The sequence below is a fragment of the Procambarus clarkii genome, unplaced genomic scaffold (genome assembly GCF_040958095.1).
Source record: "Procambarus clarkii isolate CNS0578487 unplaced genomic scaffold, FALCON_Pclarkii_2.0 HiC_scaffold_108, whole genome shotgun sequence".
NCBI classification, from domain to species: Eukaryota; Metazoa; Arthropoda; class Malacostraca; order Decapoda; family Cambaridae; genus Procambarus; species Procambarus clarkii.
The window spans coordinates 2,268,993-2,276,643 of NW_027189141.1; positions in this window are offsets into that span (position 1 = coordinate 2,268,993).

Here is a 7,651-nt window from a genome sequence, read left to right on the forward strand (position 1 = left end):
CATTTTTATCGTATATATATGAATTAAAACCCATGTACTGAAAATTCACAAAAACGTGGAAAACGGCAAAATATTGCCTAATTCGATGATATTTTGTTTAAATCACATGAAGGAAAAGGAGATGATAAACGTCAAAATTTTGCTATATTCAATGATTTTTCGTACGAAACAAAATGCAAGAAAACTTGTTTAAAATGCAATATTATGCGAAATTCTGAGATTTGAAGGCCAAATCACATATCGTGATACTACATGAAATAGTATCGAAATATTGGTAAAAATGAATATATTTACGTAATATCAAACTACATGAAAAACGTGAAAAAAGTCACCATATAACCATATTTGAGGATTTTAACTTCAAATCATAGAGCGAGGTTTCGTATTATTTAGATCCAAGAAAAGACATATGACAATGTTGTTTCCAATACAAATGATAAAAAACAATGTGTTTTCATTAGGATTAACTATAATGTTCTTGATTTTCCGTTTATATTAACGATGGAAGATGTACACGTAAAACCGCTCTAATCCGGCTGAAACGTCGATATATGCAATAAAAACCGAACTTCTCCCCTTTTCAATATCTTACTCAGTATTTTAACGAGAAACAAATAGATGATTGAAAATGAAGTATTTAAGGTTATTATCTAATCAATTATGTGTTTGCATCATTTTTATCGTATATATATATGAATTAATACCCATGGACGGAAAATTCACAAAAACGTGGAAAACGGCAAAATATTGCCTAATTCGATGATATTTTGTTTAAATCACATGAAGGAAAAGGAGATGATAAACGTTAAAATAATGCTAAATTCGATGATTTTTCGTACGAAGCAAAATGCAAGAAAACTTGCTTGAAATGCAATATTATGCGAAATTCTGAGATTTGAAGGCCAAATCACATATCGTGATACTACATGAAATAGTATCGAAATATTGGTAAAAATGAATATGTTAACGTAATATCAAACTACATGAAAAACGTGAAAAAAGTCACTATATAACCATATTTGAGGATTTTAACTTCAAATCATAGAGCGAGGTTTCGTATTATTTAGTTCCAAGAAAAGACATATGACAATGTTGTTTCCAATACAAGTGATAAAAAACAATGTGTTTTCATTAGAATTAACTATAATGTTCTTAATTTTCCGTTTATATTAACGAGGGAAGATGTACACGTAAAACCGCTCTAATCCGGCTGAAACGTCGATATATGCAATAAAAACCGAATTTCTCCCCTTTTCAATATCTTCCTCAGTATTTTAACGAGAAACAAATAGATGATTGAAAGTGAAGTATTTAAGGTTATTATCTAATCAATTATGTGTTTGCATTATTTTTATCGTATATATATGAATTAAAACCCATGGACTGAAAATTCACAAAAACGCGGAAAACGGCAAAATATTGCCTAATTCGATGATATTTTGTTTAAATCACATGAAAGAAAAGGAGATGATAAACGTCAAAATATTGCTAAATTCGATGATTTTTCGAACGAAGCAAAATGCAAGAAAACTTGCTTAAAATGCAATATTATGCGAAATTCTGAGATTTGAAGGCCAAATCACATATCGTGATACTACATGAAATAGTATCGAAATATTGGTAAAAATGAATATATTTATGTAATATCAAACTACATGAAAAACGTGAAAAAAGTCACTATATAACCATATTTGAGGATTTTAACTTCAAATCATAGAGCGAGGTTTCGTATTATTTAGTTCCAAGAAAAGACATATGACAATGTTGTTTCCAATACAAATGATAAAAAACAATGTGTTTTCATTAGAATTAACTATAATGTTCTTGATTTTCCGTTAATATTAACGAGGGAAGATGTACACGTAAAACCGCTCTAATCCGGCGGAAACGTCGATATATGCAATAAAAACCGAACTTCTCCCCTTTTCAATATCTTACTCAGTATTTTAACGAGAAACAAATAGATGATTGAAAATGAAGTATTTAAGGTTATTATCTAATCAATTATGTGTTTGCATCATTTTTATCGTATATATATGAATTAAAACCCATGTACTGACAATTCACAAAAACGTGGAAAACGGCAAAATATTGCCAAATTCGATGATATTTTGTTTAAATCACATGAAGGAAAAGGAGATGATAAACGTCAAAATTTTGCTATATTCAATGATTTTTCGTACGAAACAAAATGCAAGAAAACTTGTTTAAAATGCAATATTATGCGAAATTCTGAGATTTGAAGGCCAAATCACATATCGTGATACTACATGAAATAGTATCGAAATATTGGTAAAAATGAATATATTTACGTAATATCAAACTACATGAAAAACGTGAAAAAAGTCACTATATAACCATATTTGAGGATTTTAACTTCAAATCATAGAGCGAGGTTTCGTATTATTTAGTTCCAAGAAAAGACATATGACAATGTTGTTTCCAATACAAGTGATAAAAAACAATGTGTTTTCATTAGAATTAACTATAATGTTCTTAATTTTCCGTTTATATTAATGAGGGAAGATGTACACGTAAAACCGCTCTAATCCGGCTGAAACGTCGATATATGCAATAAAAACCGAATTTCTCCCCTTTTCAATATCTTCCTCAGTATTTTAACGAGAAACAAATAGATGATTGAAAATGAAGTATTTAAGGTTATTATCTAATCAATTATGTGTTTGCATTATTTTTATCGTATATATATGAATTAAAACCCATGGACTGAAAATTCACAAAAACGCGGAAAACGGCAAAATATTGCCTAATTCGATGATATTTTGTTTAAATCACATGAAGGAAAAGGAGATGATAAACGTTAAAATATTGCTAAATTCGATGATTTTTCGAACGAAGCAAAATGCAAGAAAACTTGCTTAAAATGCAATATTATGCGAAATTCTGAGATTTGAAGGCCAAATCACATATCGTGATACTACATGAAATAGTATCGAAATATTGGTAAAAATGAATATATTTATGTAATATCAAACTACATGAAAAACGTGAAAAAAGTCACTATATAACCATATTTGAGGATTTTAACTTCAAATCATAGAGCGAGGTTTCGTATTATTTAGTTCCAAGAAAAGACATATGACAATGTTGTTTCCAATACAAATGATAAAAAACAATGTGTTTTCATTAGAATTAACTATAATGTTCTTGATTTTCCGTTAATATTAACGAGGGAAGATGTACACGTAAAACCGCTCTAATCCGGCGGAAACGTCGATATATGCAATAAAAACCGAACTTCTCCCCTTTTCAATATCTTACTCAGTATTTTAACGAGAAACAAATAGATGATTGATAATGAAGTATTTAAGGTTATTATCTAATCAATTATGTGTTTGCATCATTTTTATCGTATATATATGAATTAAAACCCATGTACTGACAATTCACAAAAACGTGGAAAACGGCAAAATATTGCCTAATTCGATGATATTTTGTTTAAATCACATGAAGGAAAAGGAGATGATAAACGTCAAAATTTTGCTATATTCAATGATTTTTCGTACGAAACAAAATGCAAGAAAACTTGTTTAAAATGCAATATTATGCGAAATTCTGAGATTTGAAGGCCAAATCACATATCGTGATACTACATGAAATAGTATCGAAATATTGGTAAAAATGAATATATTTACGTAATATCAAACTACATGAAAAACGTGAAAAAAGTCACTATATAACCATATTTGAGGATTTTAACTTCAAATCATAGAGCGAGGTTTCGTATTATTTAGATCCAAGAAAAGACATATGACAATGTTGTTTCCAATACAAATGATAAAAAACAATGTGTTTTCATTAGGATTAACTATAATGTTCTTGATTTTCCGTTTATATTAACGATGGAAGATGTACACGTAAAACCGCTCTAATCCGGCTGAAACGTCGATATATGCAATAAAAACCGAACTTCTCCCCTTTTCAATATCTTACTCAGTATTTTAACGAGAAACAAATAGATGATTGAAAATGAAGTATTTAAGGTTATTATCTAATCAATTATGTGTTTGCATCATTTTTATCGTATATATATATGAATTAATACCCATGGACGGAAAATTCACAAAAACGTGGAAAACGGCAAAATATTGCCTAATTCGATGATATTTTGTTTAAATCACATGAAGGAAAAGGAGATGATAAACGTTAAAATAATGCTAAATTCGATGATTTTTCGTACGAAGCAAAATGCAAGAAAACTTGCTTAAAATGCAATATTATGCGAAATTCTGAGATTTAAAGGCCAAATCACATATCGTGATACTAAATGAAATAGTATCGAAATATTGGTAAAAATGAATATGTTAACGTAATATCAAACTACATGAAAAACGTGAAAAAAGTCACTATATAACCATATTTGAGGATTTTAACTTCAAATCATAGAGCGAGGTTTCGTATTATTTAGTTCCAAGAAAAGACATATGACAATGTTGTTTCCAATAGAAATGATAAAAAACAATGTGTTTTCATTAGAATTAACTATAATGTTCTTGATTTTCCGTTTATATTAACGAGGGAAGATGTACACGTAAAAACGCTCTAATCCGGCTGAAACGTCGATATATGCAATAAAAACCGAATTTCTCCCCTTTTCAATATCTTCCTCAGTATTTTAACGAGAAACAAATAGATGATTGAAAATGAAGTATTTAAGGTTATTATCTAATCAATTATGTGTTTGCATTATTTTTATCGTATATATATGAATTAATACCCATAGACTAAAAATTCACAAAAACGTGGAAAACGGCAAAATATTGCCTAATTCGATGATATTTTGTTTAAATTACATGAAGGAAAAGGGAATGATAAACGTCAAAATATTGCTAAATTCGATGATTTTCCGTACGAAACAAAATGCAAGAAAACTTGCTTAAAATGCAATATTACGCGAAATTCTGAGATTTGAAGGGCAAATCACATATCGTGATATTACATGAAATAGGATCGGAATATTGGTAAAAATGAATATATTTGCGTAATATCAAACTACATGATTAACGTGAAAAAGTTACTATTTTACCATACTTGAGGATTTTACCTTCAAATCATAGAGCGAGGTTTCGTATTATTTAGATCCAAGAAAAGACATGACGATGTTGTTTCCAATACAAATGATAAAAATCAATGTGTTTTCATTAGAATTAACTAAAATGTTCCTGATTTTCCGTTTATATTTCCGATGGAAGATGTACACGAAAACCGCTCTATTCCGGCTGAAACGTCGATATATGCAATAAAAACCGAACTTCTCCCCTTTTCAATATCTTACTCAGTATTTTAACGAGAAACAAATAGATGATTGAAAATGAAGTATTTAAGGTTATTATCTAATCAATTATGTGTTTGCATCATTTTTATCGTATATATATATATGAATTAATACCCATGGACGGAAAATTCACAAAAACGTGGAAAACGGCAAAATATTGCCTAATTCGATGATATTTTGTTTAAATCACATGAAGGAAAAGGAGATGATAAACGTTAAAATAATGCTAAATTCGATGATTTTTCGTACGAAGCAAAATGCAAGAAAACTTGCTTAAAATGCAATATTTTGCGAAATTCTGAGATTTGAAGGCCAAATCACATATCGTGATACTACATGAAATAGTATCGAAATATTGGTAAAAATGAATATATTTATGTAATATCAAACTACATGAAAAACGTGAAAAAAGTCACTATATAACCATATTTGAGGATTTTAACTTCAAATCATAGAGCGAGGTTTCGTATTATTTAGTTCCAAGAAAAGACATATGACAATGTTGTTTCCAATACAAATGATAAAAAACAATGTGTTTTCATTAGAATTAACTATAATGTTCTTGATTTTCCGTTAATATTAACGAGGGAAGATGTACACGTAAAACTGCTCTAATCCGGCGGAAACGTCGATATATGCAATAAAAACCGAACTTCTCCCCTTTTCAATATCTTACTCAGTATTTTAACGAGAAACAAATAGATGATTGAAAATTAAGTATTTAAGGTTATTATCTAATCAATTATGTGTTTGCATCATTTTTATCGTATATATATGAATTAAAACCCATGTACTGACAATTCACAAAAACGTGGAAAACGGCAAAATATTGCCTAATTCGATGATATTTTGTTTAAATCACATGAAGGAAAAGGAGATGATAAACGTCAAAATTTTGCTATATTCAATGATTTTTCGTACGAAACAAAATGCAAGAAAACTTGTTTAAAATGCAATATTATGCGAAATTCTGAGATTTGAAGGCCAAATCACATATCGTGATACTACATGAAATAGTATCGAAATATTGGTAAAAATGAATATATTTACGTAATATCAAACTACATGAAAAACGTGAAAAAAGTCACTATATAACCATATTTGAGGATTTTAACTTCAAATCATAGAGCGAGGTTTCGTATTATTTAGATCCAAGAAAAGACATATGACAATGTTGTTTCCAATACAAATGATAAAAAACAATGTGTTTTCATTAGGATTAACTATAATGTTCTTGATTTTCCGTTTATATTAACGATGGAAGATGTACACGTAAAACCACTCTAATCCGGCTGAAACGTCGATATATGCAATAAAAACCGAACTTCTCCCCTTTTCAATATCTTACTCAGTATTTTAACGAGAAACAAATAGATGATTGAAAATGAAGTATTTAAGGTTATTATCTAATCAATTATGTGTTTGCATCATTTTTATCGTATATATATATGAATTAATACCCATGGACGGAAAATTCACAAAAACGTGGAAAACGGCAAAATATTGCCTAATTCGATGATATTTTGTTTAAATCACATGAAGGAAAAGGAGATGATAAACGTTAAAATAATGCTAAATTCGATGATTTTTCGTACGAAGCAAAATGCAAGAAAACTTGCTTAAAATGCAATATTATGCGAAATTCTGAGATTTGAAGGCCAAATCACATATCGTGATACTACATGAAATAGTATCGAAATATTGGTAAAAATGAATATGTTAACGTAATATCAAACTACATGAAAAACGTGAAAAAAGTCACTATATAACCATATTTGAGGATTTTAACTTCAAATCATAGAGCGAGGTTTCGTATTATTTAGTTCCAAGAAATGACATATGACAATGTTGTTTCCAATACAAATGATAAAAAACAATGTGTTTTCATTAGAATTAACTATAATGTTCTTGATTTTCCGTTTATATTAACGAGGGAAGATGTACACGTAAAACCGCTCTAATCCGGCTGAAACGTCGATATATGCAATAAAAACCGAATTTCTCCCCTTTTCAATATCTTCCTCAGTATTTTAACGAGAAACAAATAGATGATTGAAAATGAAGTATTTAAGGTTATTATCTAATCAATTATGTGTTTGCATTATTTTTATCGTATATATATGAATTAATACCCATAGACTAAAAATTCACAAAAACGTGGAAAACGGCAAAATATTGCCTAATTCGATGATATTTTGTTTAAATCACATGAAGGAAAAGGGAATGATAAACGTCAAATTATTGCTAAATTCGATGATTTTCCGTACGAAACAAAATGGAAGAAAACTTGCTTAAAATGCAATATTACGCGAAATTCTGAGATTTGAAGGGCAAATCACATATCGTGATATTACA